We start from the raw sequence: 18,426 nt of genomic DNA on the forward strand, positions 1-18,426 counted from the left end.
GGGCTGTGGGCTGAGACATGGTCTTTGGGCTCCTGCCAGGACTTAGCTCCGTCCCCCACTCCCACCTAGCAATGCAGAGCAGGGCCTGTTGCCCCTCATCTTTCCAAGCCCCTCCCATTACCAAATCCCTTTCTTCCTACATTGGTCCTGCTCTGGCTGCCCCTCTTAGTGCAAATGCCCCTGCCATGGCGTGGTTCCTGAGGCATTTTTTTTTTATGAGCTGTAACTGTCTTATGTTGTGGGGATCTGATCAGTAGCCCCCTTTCCTGAAGCTGGGTGGGGGCCCCAAATCTTTGAAGAGCAGACCTTTACTGTCCCAGGCTTGACTTGGTGGGCTTTCAATGAGGTACGCGGGAATGTGTTTGCAAGTGTGAGGGCATCCGTGGTCGTGTGCTGCACGGGGCTGGTCCAAGTGTAATTCATTTTCACCTCATGGTTCCTGCCCCCCTTCTTTCTTCTCAGCTGGGATCCCTGGAGTTATTTGCTGCTGCTCCTTTAGCTCCATGGAGAAAGAGTAGGAGAAGCACCTGTTTCATTACCGTCAGCCATTCCAGAGTGGGGCTATGCCTGCAACAGCCTGAAGAGTCCCCATTCCTAGGCAGGGAGGGCTGTGGGGGCCATCAGAAGTTAGTTATCAGAAGTTGGGTAGCACTTATTGCTACCCAAGTGTCTTGGGTTGTAGCTCACAGGAACAGCACCTGGAGTTTCTCTCTGCCACCTCCTAGAAGAAAGGAGCTGATTGGCCTTGGAAAAAAGCTGACCTGTCCAACACCTTGCTTTGCCATCCCATCACCTGCCGCCACCCTTTACAGTACACCCTCACGTCCACTGTCTTCATTGTGCCTGCTAGCGGTTACGCTCTATCCTCATTTTACCGGTGAAGACACTGATGTGTGGAGTGGCACAATGACTTCCCCTTGGTGACACAGCCAGAAAGTGGTGGAACTGGGAGTAGTACCCAACTCTTTTACTTCATTGCTCAGTGCCTCTGTCACCATACCTAACACTTAAGAGCACTTACAGTGAGCTAGCCACCGTTCAAAGTGCGATTTAGCCCCGTGGATCCACTTAACAGCCATATAAGATCAGGACTGTGATTATCATCCACACTTTACAGGTGAGGAAACTGAGGCACAGAAAGGTGGAAAGTAATTTGCCCAAGGTCACACGGCTAGTAAGGAGCAGAGTTGGGTTTTGTACTTGGGCTGTCTGCCTCCAGAATCCATCATACTGCTCTTTATATGACACAACTGGGTTTTGATAGTGGCAGACAGAGGGAAGCCCCATATCTAGGGCATAGAAATGCATACCTGCACCCCAAGGCTTTGCCCCCTGCCCTCAGCCTGCCCTCATGCGCTCTGTTTCCCTGCTTAATGGCTGAGCAGGCAGCCAAGGCAGCGGCAGCAGCAGCACTATAGGATACACAGGCAATAGTGGGGGCTTGTGGGAAAAGGGACACCCAGGACCTAAGGCTCCAGTTATCACCAGAGCCACTCAAGATGCAACCCAGAAAGGAGACTGTGAAAAGGTACCCTTTCCTCATCTGTTCCAGGCACCGTTACTGTATATCTGTTCCGTGCAAGACTCTGGCTTAGGTCAGGGCCTGGGAGTAGATCAGGGAGCAAGGATTGAAGGGAACGAGCTATCTCCTTCTAAAGAGGCTGATTTCTTGCCTTTCTGAAGCTCATGGGATAAGAAAAGGATATCAAGAAAGACCCAAAGAAATAGCCTAGACGTTGCTTGGGCCATTTTATTTTATTTACTTATTTTTTGCTTAGCCATTAAATGTCACAATGTGCATGGCAGATATTAGGATTGTAGCTTTTCCTGACTATTGTGTTCACTTAGTCCTTCAAAAGATGTTTTTATTGAGTACCTACTCTATGCCAGGCGCTGTGAAATTCTTGTTCTACTATTTGTAGCAATCGCTCTTTTGTAGTTTCTGTAGTTTTCCCTTTTTTAGTTGTCTGGTTTGATCACTTTATTTTTCTTCAAGAACTGGGTGTCTCAGAATCCATCATCTCTGAGGCAGTTAAATGTATTTACTTAAAGGTTAGTGGGGTTTGGTCATTATTCATATGATTGCAATTTCTTCATGGTTGTCCCTTGAATATCTTTCAGCATTACTGAGAAACTGCTGTGGGCACTGTGCTTGGTGCCATGTGGTGGCTGGAATCAGCTCTGACCTGGCTTCCTTCCCTTAGGGAAGCTATTAGGATACTGCAGGACCCACACTTTCTTTTTTTTATGATAATTTTTTATTATGTTATGTTAGTCACCATACAGTACATCCTTAGTTTTTGATGTAGTGTTCCATGATTCATTGTTTACGTATAACACCCAGTGCTCCATGCAATATGTGCCCTCCTTAATACCCATCACCTACCTAGCCCAGTCCCCCAGTCCCCTCCCCTCTGAAGCCCTCAGTTTGTTCAGGACCCACACTGTTATACCCTTTTAGCATTTTCCAGAAGCAAGATAAATTTGGCCCCAACTCAGGACCTTAGGGATGCTTGCAAATATAACGGCCCAGCCTCAGGAAGGAGGTCGTCTACCTTCCCACCCATTACAGGGGGTTCCTGACTCTGGGTAGGATTTTGTTTCTAGAAGTGAGCTCTGGAATACAGGTCTCATCTACTTCCAAGACCCACAGGGACATGGCTCATCTTGAACAAAGTGCCAGCTCCTGTCTTGCCATTGAGAGGAAAGAAGGGGTGCACCCTGGGGGTAGCCTTGCTTCATCATTTCTCCTCTGATTCTCATCAGGCCCAGCAGGGAAGGAAGGTGGGAGAATTCCAATTTGTCTGAAGACCAGACAGGAGGGGGACACCCGGGGCTATGTCTGTCTTTGCCATTGCCTGGGTGACCTTAACAAGGTTGTCCTAATAAACACGAAGTTTTGCTCTCGCCTGTGTTGGGTACTCTAGCAAACAAATTAGATGGATGTGGCCCCTGCTTTCCAGAAACTTCAGCTTCATTTCTCCCATCTGTTACATATGGAGAAAACAACCCATGTGCAGGTATTATCCCTGCCATGGATCTGGTGGGTTAGCTTGAGTGAGTCATCTCGTCTCAGTTTCTCTATCTGTAAATGTGGAGGATGGCGGTTGGATGGCATGTCATCTGGAGTACTCCCAGTCCTGGCTAACAGGAGTCCTCAATTCAACAATGAAGTCATGGTAGCGAACTTGTATTGGACCCTTGTGAGGAAAGGCAAGAGAGAAATCAAATCTTAACACTCTGTTTCTTATTGAATTTAAACCAGCTTTCTGATGTCACACTCTTAGGAGCCCTCGCCTGTCATGATTAATGTATATGCCCCAAGTTGTCCATGCATTTCTCCACGGAGGTAGAGTTTGGACTTAAGGCAGAGAGCTGGGGGTAGTGGGGAAGTTGCAGAATGCTGGGGCCTGAGCAAGGTGGGAATGGCAACTTCCTGCTCAAATATTTAGTGTCCAAGATTCTCTCTTGGTTGTCCGTACTAATCAGAGATCTCACTGAAGTTGTCTCCTGAACTCACCATGAATTATTCACAGCAAACCACTGAACCTTCACGTGCACATGGCACATGTATTTAAATCCCCCATACGATGCCAGGCACATTCAGAGCCCAATAAATAGTCTGTGCGCCTGGCCAGTTGCTCGCTCCTTCACCCTCCGTCGCTAGCTCTGGAGGAGACTTCTCCCCGCCTACCCCCTCCCCACCAGCGGTGTGACCTGAGGAAGAGGCAGCCGCGCGGATATTGGAGGAGCTAGAAGGCAGAGCCCCGCCCACCACAATTTGGGCGACTTTCTGCGGAGTCCGGTGGGCCGGACTGCGCCCTCATTGGTCGAGGGTCCCGTAGGTGGGCGGGGCATCCCGGCCGCCCAACTCGCCGTTGTCCCCTCCCCACCTGCGCCGAAAGTGGCCTCGGGTTGACAACAGCTAAGCAGCCGCGGCAGCTGCTCTCTGGCTGGCACCCTTACCCCCGGCCCACCCCAGGCTCCGCGCGTGCCCCGGACGGGAGCCGTTCTTCCTGCAGTCACCTCCTGCCCACTGGCCGCTGTGTCAGGGTCTCGAACCCCAAGTGGTGGACGCGGCCTCCAGGTAGGAGTTAGGGCGACGTCAGGCAAAAATCCGGACCAACGGGGCCTCCCGGGCCCCCTCGCTCGGCCTAGTCTCCGGCGCGCTCTGGCCAGCCCCGGCTCTTAGCGGTTCGGCAGGGCAGCGCACGCCGGACGGAGACGCGGAGGAAGCCGCCGAACCACCTTCGCCCCCGGGGATTTGGGGTAGGAGTCGCCGAAGTTCGGGGAGCCCCTGAGCCCGCTGGCAGCGCTTCTCCCGAGGGAAGCTCCGCGAGTCGGGTGGCAGAAGAAGCCTTTCCGCCCGTTATCCCGGGCCTGGCCGCAGTCTGGAGCCGTAGCTCTGGGGCTTTGGAGGGGGACTGGAACTGGGCAGGGGTGGCAGCCCTTCGGGCTCTCTGTCACCTCGCCTACCCTTTTCCTTCCTCTGCTTTTGAGGGCATTTCCAGGAATCCCCGGTCGGGCCCTATGGGCTTTCCCTTTGGCCATTGTCCTCCCTTCTGAGAAGAGCTCTGGACTTTCCTGGTACTAAAGAAGCTGTGGGGATCAAGTGAAAACCTTTGGATAAGTCGCATCCTTCACGGCTCAGTTTCCCCATGAAGTCCCAAATGGGTTTGGATTACAGAAGCTCTGAGGAAAGGCTTCCTTCTAGTGGAAGTTTTTGGGATTTCCAAATTAGGTAGTCTGGGGTTCTCTCCATTTCTCTTCTCCCAAGACTCTTTAAAGTGGAGCACTGAATTAGGACTCAGGAAACTGGGGTTCAACCACTAATTCATGTGACCTTAGGTGTGTCATGCTGCTTCTATGGGCCAGTGTTTTCAACTGCACTCCAGCACTTTGAGCTGCACTCAGCTTCAGGTGGAGGGCTGGCTTTTGGTATCTAAAGGGCCAGTCTTTTCCATGACATTTTGACTTGTCCCACGGTTCCAGGCTCCTCACTGGTAGGTGAAAGGTTGCCTTTGAGATGCTTGGGGCGACAGGAGCTATGCAGATGGAAAGCTTTGCGGTGATTATGCAGCCAAGCCAGCTGGAAAACTAGCAGTGGTGGGAAGGTGAGCAGGACAGCAGCCAGACTGAAGGTGGGGAGGAGCGGGGCCAACTCAGAGCCTGGGACCCCAGAGGTTGGGCTGGAGAAGCCTGGCTTGTCTCTGTCCCCCTTGGAGCCCCGAGGTCTGCCCACCTAGGAGGAGAGGGTGATGAATCACACCCAGGGCTATTTTCAAACCCTGACTCCTACTGTGGGACCTGTTCCCTCCCCCACTCTAAGGGTTGCTGTCTCCACCCACCGTCTTTTCTTACTGCTCTGAATTTTCCCCTCACTTCCATCTGCCTGGAATAAAAGGAAGACAATTTCTATCTGGGAATGGGGAGGCAGACAGCCCAAGGGCATAGAGAAAGAGGGATGGCTGCCGGTGGTTTATGAATGGTTGATGGAGCAAGTGGGTAAGAGTGTGATGGGAATGATGGTGTTGGGGGTTCTTTGACCCTAAAGCTACAGCTACCGTATCGCTGGACCTTCCGGGATTGGTCCTCACTTCCGGGATTTGACCTCTGTCCAATTTCGTTCTGGATTTGGGGTTTGGAATTTTTGCTCCTTGGACCTCTGTCATTAGGGCTAGAAAACACTACATGGACAGAATTCCGTTTCCCTTCTTCGCTGGCCTTCTGTCCACCTCTTAAGCAACTCTTAGAGAAGTATGTTAACTTCCCTGAGCATCTGCAGCTCCCCTCCCCCATCGGGAGAGGAGACAGAGTTGAGAGATAGCTGGAGGTGTTTAGAGCAAGAACAGAAGGTGCATAAAGGGGCTGTGTATCTTGTGTGGGCTGGGGAGTGGGGCATGAGTTGTGCAGGGTGGATGGAAGGGCCTTTCTTATTAAAGCACACCTCCCGACTTTGAGCACAGGAGCAAAGAAAGTGGCACAAAGGGGTCTGAACTTTGACCCTCTCTGCCTTCTTGAAGTTTTAAAATTCTGCCCTCAGGGCTAGGGATTGGAGAGGGAGCAGGAGGACCCCTGGAGCCAGCTACAGGGATACCAGCAGCAACACAAAAGCGAGAAGGTTCCAAAGGGAGGAGAGGATGGAGTCTCTAATCTGGATGCTGTTGCAGCTGCTGGTGCTTTTCTGCTAGGACACTCTTGGAGTTCTCTGGTCCAGCCACAGAAAGTTCAGGTTCAGGGGATGGCAGGCTTAATGAAAGCAGACTGTGCCCTTACCTTTTTGGAGAAGGTGGGGTAAAGGGTCTTTGGCTGGAAGAAGGAATTGCCTCTGGCTGGGATAAAATAGAACTTTTTCCTTGGGCTTCAAGTTTGGGTAAGATCAAGTGCCTTGGCCCTGGGCCCTTGGGAGGCTATTATCAGATAAAATAGAGATAAATGATCTCAAAAATACAAGGGCTCTAGGATGGGAAGTGGGAGCTCCCCCAACCTGCAACCCTAAACAAAGTAGTCGAGCACAGGCCTGGGCACGCATTTGCTGGTGTCAAGTGTTCCTAAGGCTCTTTTCATCTGTGAGCCGCGGTCTTGGTTTGTGTGTATGTGAGGAGGGGGGACTAGTCCTCGAATCAGTCTGTCACAGGTCTGAAATGCTGTGTTTGTGTGTTGAGTCTCCTCTTGCCCAATGCTCCACTTTGGGAACTCAACATGTAGCCGATTGCTGTCCCTTTTACCCCAACCCTTAGGGCTCTGGTACAGGTAACTGGGCGTTGAGTTTCTCAGGAATCCAGGGTGGTGTGGGGCAAAGCGCAGGAGACTGGGAGCTGGACATACGGGAGGTTTAAATAGAGGCCGCACTGCTCCACTTGTGACCTCTTGGACTCTCGGCTCTTGATTTCTCCCCACTGTTTCCACTTCACTGGCTTAAACAAGGGGATCCATGGCTAAGTGCCTTGTAAACTACCAAGTACTGTACAAATTTTTGGTCATTAAGCTCAGGCTTGGCTAGGTCTTGCGGAGGACAGAGAGTGTAACCCCCACCCTCAGGGCATCTGCCATGTAGTTTGGGGGTTAGTGGCATAAATAATTCAAGGCCTACTTAGTCTTTACCTCAGTGAGGACTTTTTAAAAGAAATCGTTATGAAGACTTTCAATACAATATATTGAATATATATCAATATAATATAAAAGAGACAATGAGTGTAATCAGGCTCCGTGTGCTCATCAGCCGACTTCAACAGCCATCAGCCCATGGCTATAATCCTGCCTATTAACAGCTCCATCTTAACTTCACCTTCCTTCTTGTTATTTTGAAACAAATCCCAGACATCTTATCAACTTATCTATAAGTAGTTCAATATATATCTCTTAAAGATAAGGATTCCTAAAAAAATAGCTACTGTACCATTAGCACATCTAGAACGGCCCCTTAATATCATCAGATATCCTGACAGTGTTCGTATTTCCAATGGTCGAGGGGGCTGTTTTGCCCTTGCCCGGGGAGGCCTGACTAGGGAACCCTTGCTTTTGACTGAAGGGAAGGTGACTGACAGGGGTGAGGCAGTGACATTTGAGCTGAAGCTCTGAAGAGAGGCCCAGGCAAAGTCAGAGCTGGAGAAATTAGGGAGCCCTAGCCCCTCATTTTACAGCGCTAGCCACAGTCTCCGGGACTGCAGCTCCGGAGGCCGACTTGTGGAATCTTCTTGTGGAAACTTTGTGCCTTGCTCTTCTAGCATTAAATGGGGTAAACTCTCCCACTTGCCTCCCCAGTTCCAGGGCCACCCAGGAGCTTGAGGTCAGCAGGCCTGGGAGAATTCCTGGGAGGCTCCTCTCCTCCTGGCCCCTCCCCTGGCCCCTGAGGCCACTTTGGAGCAAAACAGGATGCGTTCAGGATGAGCGTCTTTCCCAGCTTGTCATCTAATCACCAAGGCCCAGCTTGGAGCTTCCTCTCTCATTCATGATAAAAACCCTCACTGTCTCCCCTTTCCCTCCGCCTCAGTAAGGGTGTGCTGACTTCCTCCACATCCGGGCCAGCCCTCCTCCACCCCCATGTGGAGCTGAGGGAGAGCTTCCCTGTCCAGGCCTCTCTTCCCACTGCTCCAGAGCAGTCTGTGAGAGGTGTGGCGAGACCCCATGAGCGTTCTCCCTGGCTGCGGCCTCCTGCTCTTGGGCTGTCCTTGGGAAAGGAGTGGCTCCTTTCCAACAAGCCTGGGGTCCTGCCACTGCTTGGTTAATGATTGAGCCACATAATAACCACCTTGAAAAGTCACCTCTGGGGGATGGCCATTAACTAATTCCCTGTCCACCCCAGGCCTTAAGGGGATCCCATCTTAACCCTCACCTCCCCCAAGGGGACACTAACAAACATTCCTTCACAGGAACTTCTGGGGCCAATTAAACGTCTGCCCCTCTGTCTTCGTTTGGGCAAACAGAAGTTGTTATTCACGTTGCTGAGAGACACACATTCATCTGGGTGGTTATCGAGAGGGTGAGGGAGTTAAGTTGATAGCGATTCGGATGGGCAGTGGGGTTAGGGGGATCTTTAGGCATCAGAGTCAGAAGGGGCTGGGGGTGTTTCCAGGAGCACTTGACCCCCTAAGATCAATTTGAAAGAGCGAGAAATACCCCCCCCAAAGGATCTGCCGTTATTGGGGCTGTTTGTGTGTCTGTTTTCAGTACAGCTGTGGGGCCCTCCTCCTTGCTAGGCAGGGACATGAGCTGTCAGCCACACTGCTGCTGCTGCTGTAAGGCTGAGGCCTCTGTGGTGGAGGAAGAGACCTTCCTCTGAGAGCCTGTATCTTGACAAGCAGTGGGAATTGGGAAGGGTCAGGCCAGGTCCCATTCAGAAAGCTCTGAACCCCAAGCAGTTTTCTGAAATTTCAGTGAGAAGAGAAAGAACCAGCATTTCGGGAACCATGTGGGCCTACTATAGAGTCCGCAAGCCTGGCTTCTGGTTGTGCCTCTCTGTAGCTATCTACCTGAATGACATTTGCTTTCTCTGGGCCTCAGTTTCCACCATTTAAAAACTGGCAGGGCAGGTGGCATGCACTCAGTGGTCTCTCAGGTTCCGTTGCAGCTGTAAGATTATGCATTCCCAGCCAAACCTTTTGCTTGTCCACAAGACAAAGGTCAGTTGGCTTTAAGTTCTGCCAGGCCTGGTCACTAAATTTCGCCAGTTGACTGGTCAGTTTGGGCTGACCAGGCCTTGAACTGCCACAGCTTAGGTTTTCCTTGAGCATGGGCTTTTGTGCAGTTTGCTCTCCAGCCCCCTCCCCATGTTTGTGTGTGTCCCGAGTGGCCACCCTCTGACCCATTCAGCCACAAGTTAATGAGTGACCTGCTCTCCCTGGATAGTAGCAGCCCAAGGTGCTCCTGGGATCCCAGGTCTCTGTGGGAAGCGGCCAAGGGCTTAGCCAGCTCCAGTCAGTCACCTTTATGCTTTCTCCCACAATACCGCAGAGGTAGGGAGCAGACTGAGCTCCGGGGAGAAGGGCCTTTAGAGGACACTCGGTCCCACTCTCCTTGTGAACCCAGATCTTCCCACCAGGTATTTGTGCAGCACCACCTTCAGTACCTGAGAGCACAATGTTTCAAAGCAGTTGCTTTCATTCATGGACCATCCAAAAGCATTTGCTTATGTTGAACTGAATGCCATATCCCTGTGGCTTCTACAGCCCTGGGTCCCAGCTCTGCCCCCTGGGACCACCTAGCCAGTGTCTGTTCTCTCTGACTTGCAGAGGTCTGAGGATGGAACCCAAGTACCCCTGCCTCTTCCCTAGGCCAAACAGCCTCAGTTCCTCCAAGTACTTCTCAGGGGACCTGAGACCAGTCCCCTTTGCAGCCTCGTTACTGTCTTCTGCACATGCTACTGTTTGGGGCCCTGGGAATGCGGAATGGGGCTCTGGAAGTCCCTCAATCCCCTCTGTTTATTTCTAGCCTGAACTTTTCTACAAGATTTCTCTGTTATTTTTCTGGTGACTCCAGCAGGTGCCTTCTGAACCCCCAGAGTCCTGGGTCCAAACACCTCATACAGCTCTCTGATATGTTTGTTGGTCTGGTCCGGCCAGCTCTCATGACTGGGGAGCCCTTGGAGTCTAGGGCCTTCTTCTTGGTGCCCTCATAGCAGAGGGCAAGTCTGATGAGAGGAGGTGCTCCCTTTTGATGAGTTGACTGCAGTATACCCTGTGGGGGCTGCCAGTATATCCTGTTTTCCTGCCACTTGCTTTCTTCCCTTGAGCTGGTGGAGGTGGGGGGAAGGGGATATTTTGAGGAGCATCAAAGCCGGAAATGAGTATGAGCCATGCCCACAGTGGGGCCTAGAAGGATGAATCAGACAGGGAGAAACACCAACTCAGCCATTCCTCCTCTGCAGTTGACGATGATGACCACGATGAGTCTTCCTATTTCTTTCCATTTCCAAGGCACTTTCACTTCCACGATTCTGTTCTGTTTTCAGAGCAGCCTGGGAGGATAAGCAGTGTGATCCTTGCTGATGCCCACCTGGGGCCCAGATGGGGCAAGGGCCTGGTCTCCGAGGAGAGAGGATTTGGAGCCCAGGTCTCCTGATGCTCAGCCCTCCCTATTTCCCCCAAACCACACCCGGCAGCCAAGGCAGCTAGGGCTGACTCGGCAGCTTCCTCACCACAGAGGAACCTCTGCCCAGGCTGCAACTCTGTTCCCATGGTAGAGGGAGCAACCTCCAGGGGAGGTGACCAAGGATTTCCTGTCCTTTATCTGGGCTGGCCCAAGGCTGGCCTGTCTGAGGTGTGAGACACACACTTGCAGCCAGCTTTTCTGCTCCAGGCCAAGGTCAAGCCAGGCTGGGGCTACGAGCAGGCAGTTTGGGAAGTGCTTGGCCCCAGACGTCTGGCCAGAGCAGTCCCCACCTAGGCAGGGCTTTCTAAATGGGAAAAACTAAAAGGGACATGTGGGAAAGGGGCCAGAATGGAGATGAAGCAAAACGCATGCTGAATCATATACATGGAGCTTGGGGCAGGAAAGTGTCATGGTGCGGGAGCAGGGGCTCTGGGATGAACAACACTGGGTAGACTTTAGGCAGATTACTTAACCTCTGTGAGCCTCCATTTTGTCAGCTGTAAAATGGAGCTGTATGTACCTACCTCATGGGGTTGTTGAGTAGCAAGTCCAATATGAACAGAATTCTCACAATTATTGTTGTTTAGTGGTACTTTCTGCCACCTTGTCTTGTTGCTGTTTTTCACTGACCCGGGCCTGTGCGGTGCTCAAACATGCTGCCCCCTAGGCCTTAGGTCGGGCCCTCTGTCCTTCAGATTCCACTTCCTCCAGAAAAGCATTCCTTGGCCACACCCACCTGTATGGAGGGATCCTTGTGGCATTTATGACCATGACCATGATAATGACAATGATAATAGTGAACTCTTCTAAATTCTTGACACATTTGAACTTATTTAGCTCCCATGGTGATTCTGTAAGGTAGGTACGGCTATCCTCATCCACATTTTACATATGAAGAAATAGGCAGGGAGAGGCTCAAAGAAGAACGTACTCAAGGTCACATGGCTGGGGAATGATGTAACTGGGATCAGGACCCAGGCAGGCTGAGTCCATCGCCCACACCCTTAACAATGGTGCCACGCCTCTCCTTCTCCCTTTCTTGGGTGCCCGGCCAGGCGGCCTGAGCTTGGGCTTGGGTCTCCCTTCTGCCCCTGACTGCTTATTTTACCCACCAGTGATCAGTCACTCCTGGGCAGACAATCCCTAGGTCCTTGCCTGCCCCCTCCCCACCAAGGAGGACAGGTGGAGAGGAGAGAAATATCAAAGGGCTGGGGATCGAGGCTCTAAAGCAGAGCTGCACTGTTGGGGGACGGTGTGCAGGAGGAAGCTGGGGAGGTGGTTCTGACGGCGGCAGGCCTGCCTAATGAGCACCTTCCAGCACGAGGGGTGGAGAATAGGGAGCTGGGTGGCATCAGGGAAGAAGAGACATTATAACGAGCTCTCCTGACAATCAGCTTTCGTTATTTAAAAGGTGTGGGTGGTGAGGGGCAGGCAGGAGGCTGGCTGGATTAACTTTCGTGACCCCTCCAGCTGGTGTGGCCCATGCTGGTATTGGGCTGGAGGGGTAAGCTTTTGTCCAGAAGCTCTAGCCCTCCCCACAATGTTCCCACCTCAGGGCCCTTGGGGGGCTACAAACTTCCTTCCTATAGGCTGTACCAGCTGTCAGCTCCATTGCTTTCGAGCACATTCTCTGTGATCTTGCCTCCAAACGGGGGCCAGGGAGTGCTTCGGAGGACAGCCCCATCTTAGCTTCTGCCTCCCTGGGGAGTATGGGCCTGGTAGCTCCTCTGGCCAGGTGCTCCAGGAGAATTTGGCTTTTGTTCAGTTTTAGACCTTGGTGCTTAGCATGGGGCCTGGCACCAAATAGGAGTGGATTTGGAGGGCAGAGCCTAGGGAGACCATATGGGAACCGATCAACAGGACGGCTATGGGCATTTAGGCAGGCTCCTGGCCCCCATCTGTAGTCCAGTGGAAGCCACTTAAACTTCTGTAACCTTAGTTTCCCCATTTGTGCAATAGGTCTGCTTTGAACAGGGCTGCCATGGGGACCAAATGAGATGTGGGATGGTCAAGTGTTTTCTCTACTGATGGGAAGTTACTTCAGGCTAAGTGTTCATGCTGCAAAACTCCTGGTGTATGTTTATTGTGTCTATGGCCAAAGTGACTTCTCCTATTTGATGAAAAGAATTCTACCTGGTGGACTTGGAGGATTCTGAATCCACACTGCCTGGATTTGCATCTTGACCCGCCACTTCCTAGCGGCTGATTTGGGGCAAGTTACTCAATATCTCTGGGCCTTAGTTTTCTGTCTGTCAAATAGAAATTTCATAGCACTTACCCCCCATAGGGTTGTTGTCAAGATTCAGTGATAGAAACCATATAAAAAGTACTTATGCCTGGGACACAACACTGACTCAGAACCCTTTGGTTGTTATTGTTGTTATCTCATTTTATACTTGCAAAAACCTCCTGTTGTCAGTGCTAAATCATATCGCTATTTTACAGATAAGGACACCGAAGCACAGAGAATTAAGTCTTGCCCAATCTGATCTGTGTAAAGTTCTTAGCTCAGGGCCTGGCACATAGTAAGTACTCAGTAAATATTAGTGTTTTATCTTAATTATTACTCATAATTGTATTCAGTATCATAAGTATTGTTATCAATAAGGAGCACAACCACAGCTAAGAAGTAGCAGAGCCCAGACTAAAAGCCACATTCTCAGATTGCTAGCCTGTTAGTCTTCCCACTGCACCCCAAAACCTCTGTTTCTAGATATCACACAGCTGTTTGGTCACCAATTTGGATTCTCCTTCCTTTCACCCCACATGGCCTGAGCGTGCACGTTGCCACCCCCTGCCCACAAAGCCAAGGCCCTGGCCCTCCCCTTTCTGCCCAGAATCACAGCCCTCCCTTTGGCTGCAGGGCTCAGGGGAGGCTTGTCACCACTGGCTTCCAGAGGGGGGAATAGACCCTGTGAAGAGGCTGCTTCTCTCAGGCCCATTTTCTGTCAGAGATGATTTTTTTTCGGGATCTCAGGGTGGGGCCAGGTTCCTTTAAGGCATTTCCTGCCCGGGAGTTTAAATTTGGCCTCAGCAAAAGGAAAAGGAAGTAGGCAAGGGGGGTGGGATGTAGAAGTGGTGGCACCGGGTCAAAATGGGCGAGTGCCAAGACTTCACAGGCCAAGAGAGGAAGCAGGAGATGGCGCATGTCCCTTCTCATGTCGGCTTGGAGGCCCTCGCAGGAGCTCGGGATAGAAGAGCTGAGGCTTCCTTGAGGCCAGAATGCCTTCACCCTCAGGCAGAGATTATTTTTCCTTTTTACACCTCTAGGCCTTGGTGGTTTCTGCCTGGCGCAAAGGTGTTTTGCTGGTCATGTAGTTGGCTGAGTTGCAGGTACGTCTCCTCAGTTCTGTGTCTTTGCTATAGTGATGCCAGAGGAATGGGTGGAGTCAGAGGCCCGCACAGTGTTTCGCTGGAAAGCAGGACTTCCTGTCTAGGTGTTGCCAGAACATTCTGTAGCCCTTACCACACTGCAGTGGGGATACTGAGACAAATAGGACCCTATGCTGTGAGACTCTGGTTGAGTGGGGGAGACAGTCTCATGTGCTGCTGAGAAGGTAATGGAAATATGTAAGGGGTCATTTAATTTAAATGAGCCGTTGAGTGGCAGGGGATTAGGGAGATATCAGGGGAGGAAGACTTCATGGGGCATTTGACCTCCATCTTGATAGATAATGGGAGTTTGCAGCTTCAAGTCAGGCTGGGTCTAGGGTGTAGAAGGCCTCAAGTGCCACATGGAAAGCAGTCGGCGTCTGCCCTGGGCTGTGGGCAGTGGGGAGCCTGCTAGGCTGCAGACTAGGAGAGCGGCCAGGTCAGAGCTGGGCTCTTATAAGAAGAAGCTGGCAGGACACCTGTTGAAAGGAGAGACTAGAGGCCGGGAACTTGGAGGGCTTAAGTAATCCAGGCATGCCAACCTAGAGCATGGCTGGGCGTGGGAAACCGTGACCACTTGGTGGAAAAGTCGGTAGAACTTGGTGACTAAATACATGAGTCGAGAGAGGACAGAACAGGATGACTAGTGGTTTAAGCCTGGGTGTTCGGGTGCCTTGGAAGGCAGGAGAGCAGGAGAGCCAGATCGGGAGGGGAAGATGGGTTTTGTCTTGGTCCCCACTGAACACCCTCACTGGAGTGTCCCAGAGGAGAATGTGCAGGAGGAGGACAGCTCCCTCCTACGGAACCAGCCAGCGCAAATCACACATACCCCTTCTCTGGGTCTAGATTTTGGTGAGTGGCCATTAGGAGATGGAAAAACTGAGGCCCAGACAGAGTTGGTGGCTTGCCCAAGGTCACCCAACAAGTTCCCAGTAGAGTTAAGGCTAGAATGTAGTTCTCCTGACCTTCAGTCCGATAAGCTTTCCACCCCTACCATGGTGGAGAGCAGTTACCACTGGTCTACCATCTGCCCCAGACCAGTTAGGCTGGCATCTCTTGCTTCCAGGCTGGCGACTGGAGGTGATGGAGTAGTGCAGGACTGATGAAAACAGCCGTCCTTCCTTGTAACCATGACCTTGTCAGAGCACTTGGGACTGGGTTGGGGGCAGGATTCCCTGAGGGCAAGAGAGCTAATGGAGTGACTGTAGCAGAGCAGGTGGCAGCGGTGACCTTCACTGTCACAGGGAAGCCCTGGGCTGGGCAAGAATGTCAGCTGCCTGCTTTAACCCTGCTGTATCAAGTGCCAGCCTAGGAGACCACAGACTGGACTCTGGACCCAAATTTTCAAGCAGCCCCGGGAGGCCAGAGGCCTGGTTTAGCCACAGGGCCCTCATGAGCCTCCCTCACTTAAAGCTGCATACCAGATCTCAGGCTTCAGCTTCTTGGGGAGAGGGGCGCAGTTGGGGGTTTCTTGTGTAACTTCCATATTTATAAAAACTCCAAACTCAAACTGCCACCTGTCCCTGGCTGACGTGACCCTTCCTGCAAAGGACTGTCGGTGTCCACAGACAAGGGACCTCCACTGAATCATGCATCCAGTCTTTGCCTCATCCCTCAGGACATCCTCAAGGAAGGGTGGGGATACCTGGAAGTGCCTGAGGCCCCCAGTTAAACTGGAGGCTGAGCTCACAGTGCCACACTTCAGGTCTGGAATCAGCCTTTCTTTTGTTGTGGGGATTGTCCTGGCCTCTATTCAGTAGGTGCTAGTAGCATCCCTCCCCAGTTGCGATGACTGAGAATGTTTCTAAACATTGCCAAAGGTCCCCTGGGGCATAACATTGTCCCTGGTTGAGAATCCCTGAGGCTCTGTGGCTTTGGTGTGGACATGGAGCGTTAAGGAGAGAGGGGTATCAGAATGGAGAGCCACACATGTCAGCCTGCCACTAGCCAGCAAGAAGATTCAGTGGCTTCACTATGTCGCCATCCAGTCAAATGGTACTGTCCCTCCCTGGGCTGTGTGCCTTGGTGGTGCCTCAGTTCTGACAGGGAGACTCCAAAAGTGTTGCTCATATGGGCCCCGGAGCTTGGCATCCAGCTGTAGCCCTGGCTGTGATCAAGACTGGCGTCCCAACAGGTGCAGCAGGGGCCCCAAGTCCTGCCTGTGACTCAACAAGCTAGAGGCCAGCCAGTGGCTAGCACTGCCAAGCTAGCTGCTTGAAATCCAGCAGCCCTTACTGTGGCACCCCTGCTGTGAGGTTTGGAATGTGGGATGAAAGCTATTTCGGTCTTGTGTCTTTCTTCCCTTTGCCCTCCTCCCCTGTAAGAATCTAGTAAGAATTGTAATTACAGCTAAGAGCAGCAGTAGCAGGGAGAGGAGTGTACCCAATTTCCCAGAGGACAGGGTATCGCAGACCCCCCTGAATGTCCCGTCCAAGGTCAGGAGGGGAAGCCTTGGCAGTCGTAAAATTCATGACAGCTGTTAGTATGAGCCCTTGTGAGGGCTCCTCTCCCTCTGTCCCTCGGTGTGTGGGGTGCATAGCCAGACAGTCACCTGTTGTAGCATTTCTGCAAAGTTGAATGAAGCCCCACCTGAGGGATCCAAGGCTCAAGGCTGGGTGGGCACACTTCTTGTGGTCTAGGCTCCTTAGATGTATCCTTACAGGAGGGTGAAAGGAGCTGCTAATAACCACTTGGAGCCAAGAGAGATAGATTTCTGGCCCCTGCCAGAAAGCCAACATCTCTTCCTTAAATAGGATCCCTCTCTAGGAGTGAAGGTGGGCAAAGAAAACGGGCTTTGCATCTACCAAGAGAAATGAGCTGAGAAGCTGTTTGCCAGAACTTAGCATTTCCCTATAGCAGCAGGGCCTGGAGTGTTGGGGGGGCCCTTCTGCCACTCTGGAATACCAGCTTGGCCTTACAAAGCCCACCTTGGAAACTTGGGTCATCACAAAGACAGTGGCATCCCAGGTCTTTCTCTACTGCCTCAGAACGCTGGCTTTTCCTCCTGTGCTCACTAAAGGTGGGAGAGACCATGCTGATACCAGACCTTGTTTGGGAGACACTTGTCCTACAGTGAGGGCCATGAAGGAGATGTCTTTCCAAATAGAAAGCAAAGTAAGGCAAAGGAAATCAGCACATTTGCTGAAAGCTTCCTTTTGGAGTAGGTCAGTTAACTGAATAGATTACCTTCACAAACACCCACAGAATTGCCCTCCCCTGTCCCACCATATGCATTCGTATTGCTGCTCATTGCTCTCTTGCTCCTTCACTTGAGCCTGGAGAGAACATGGACCAGTGATTCGAATGGGCCTGAGTCTGGCCTCTGGCTGGAATCTTTTCAGAGACCTACGCTGTGGCTTTTTAGCTGGCCATGTTTGTTCACGGCAGCGGTTCTCCATCTTGCCTACACTTTAGAATCATGTGGAAAGTTCTCAAAAACAGATGGAAACTTTCCCAGAGATTCTAATTTAATTGGTCATGACTGGGGCCCAGGCACCAGAATTTTTAAAAATATTTCCTTTCTTTCTTTCTTTCTTTCTTTCTTTCTTTCTTTCTTTCTTTCTTTCTTTCTTTCTTTCTTTCTTTCCCTTTCTTTCTTTCTTTCTTTCTTTCTTTCTTTCTTTCTTTCTTTCTTTCTTTCTCCCTTTCTTTCAGAGAGGGAGAGAGAGAAAGAGCATGTGAGCATGAGTAGGGGGTGGGGCAAAGGGAGAAGCAGGGAGCTGAGCAGGGAGCCTGACATGGGGCTCCATCCCAGGACTCTGGGATCATGACCTGAGCCGAAGGCAGATACTTAACCAACTGAACCACCCAAGCGCCCCCAGGCACTGGAATTTTTAAAAGCTCTCAAATTATAATGTGCAGTCTGAGCTGAGAGGTTACTGTTTTGGCAGTAACAAGGACCCTTTGATCTGGGCCTCTGTGACATCCACCCATTGCTTGTCCTGGGCCCTGAGTCTTACCTGGTACCTATGCCTGAGCTGGGTTTTGGGTTGGGAAAGAGTAGGCAGAAGTGGGGTCTGGGCAGCTCTCTCAAAGCCCACGGAGTGACCACAAGACGGAAGGACTCAAGTCCCCCAAGTGTGGCATGAAGAGGGTGGGGCTTGTGATATTGGCTGGGTGAGGCCTGACCTCCCTCAACTTAGTTGCCCTTTTCTTTTCCTCCTAGCTCATGCTCACTTTTTTTTTTTTTTTACAAGTAGGACACAATCTGAACTGAGCCTTAAAGGCTGTGAATGTGTGCATACCAAGGTCAAGTAGTCTTTTTTTTTTTAAGTTTTATTTAAATTCCAGTTAGTGAACATACGGTGTAATAGTTTCAGGAGAGAGAGAGAGGCCAAGTTCAAGTAGTCTTAACAAAAGTGGTGCTCTCTAATGATAACTTTCATACAGCCACTTTCAAAACCAGGCAAAACCTGACCCATTCCACACACGGCGGTAGGCAGGAAAGCTGTTGGCCCTCACTAC

At 51.4% G+C, this 18,426-nt stretch overlaps 1 protein-coding gene across 3 annotated transcripts in view; it reads left to right on the forward strand.

Annotated features, from left to right (window-relative positions):
* The window catches only part of STARD8 (StAR related lipid transfer domain containing 8), a 79,126-nt gene that overhangs the window by 40,813 nt on the left and 19,887 nt on the right, over positions 1-18,426 (forward strand). The window contains exon 1 of one of the 3 annotated variants that reach the window (XM_026485789.4): positions 3,799-4,087. The exons of the other annotated variants lie outside the window; for them this stretch is intronic. The gene's annotated coding sequence lies outside the window, so the exon portion shown is untranslated. Of the gene's footprint in view, positions 1-3,798; positions 4,088-18,426 lie in introns of those variants that run through there. 3 annotated transcript variants of the gene reach the window in all.

This window comes from Ursus arctos, chromosome X (genome assembly GCF_023065955.2).
Source record: "Ursus arctos isolate Adak ecotype North America chromosome X, UrsArc2.0, whole genome shotgun sequence".
In the NCBI taxonomy this organism is placed as follows: Eukaryota; Metazoa; Chordata; class Mammalia; order Carnivora; family Ursidae; genus Ursus; species Ursus arctos.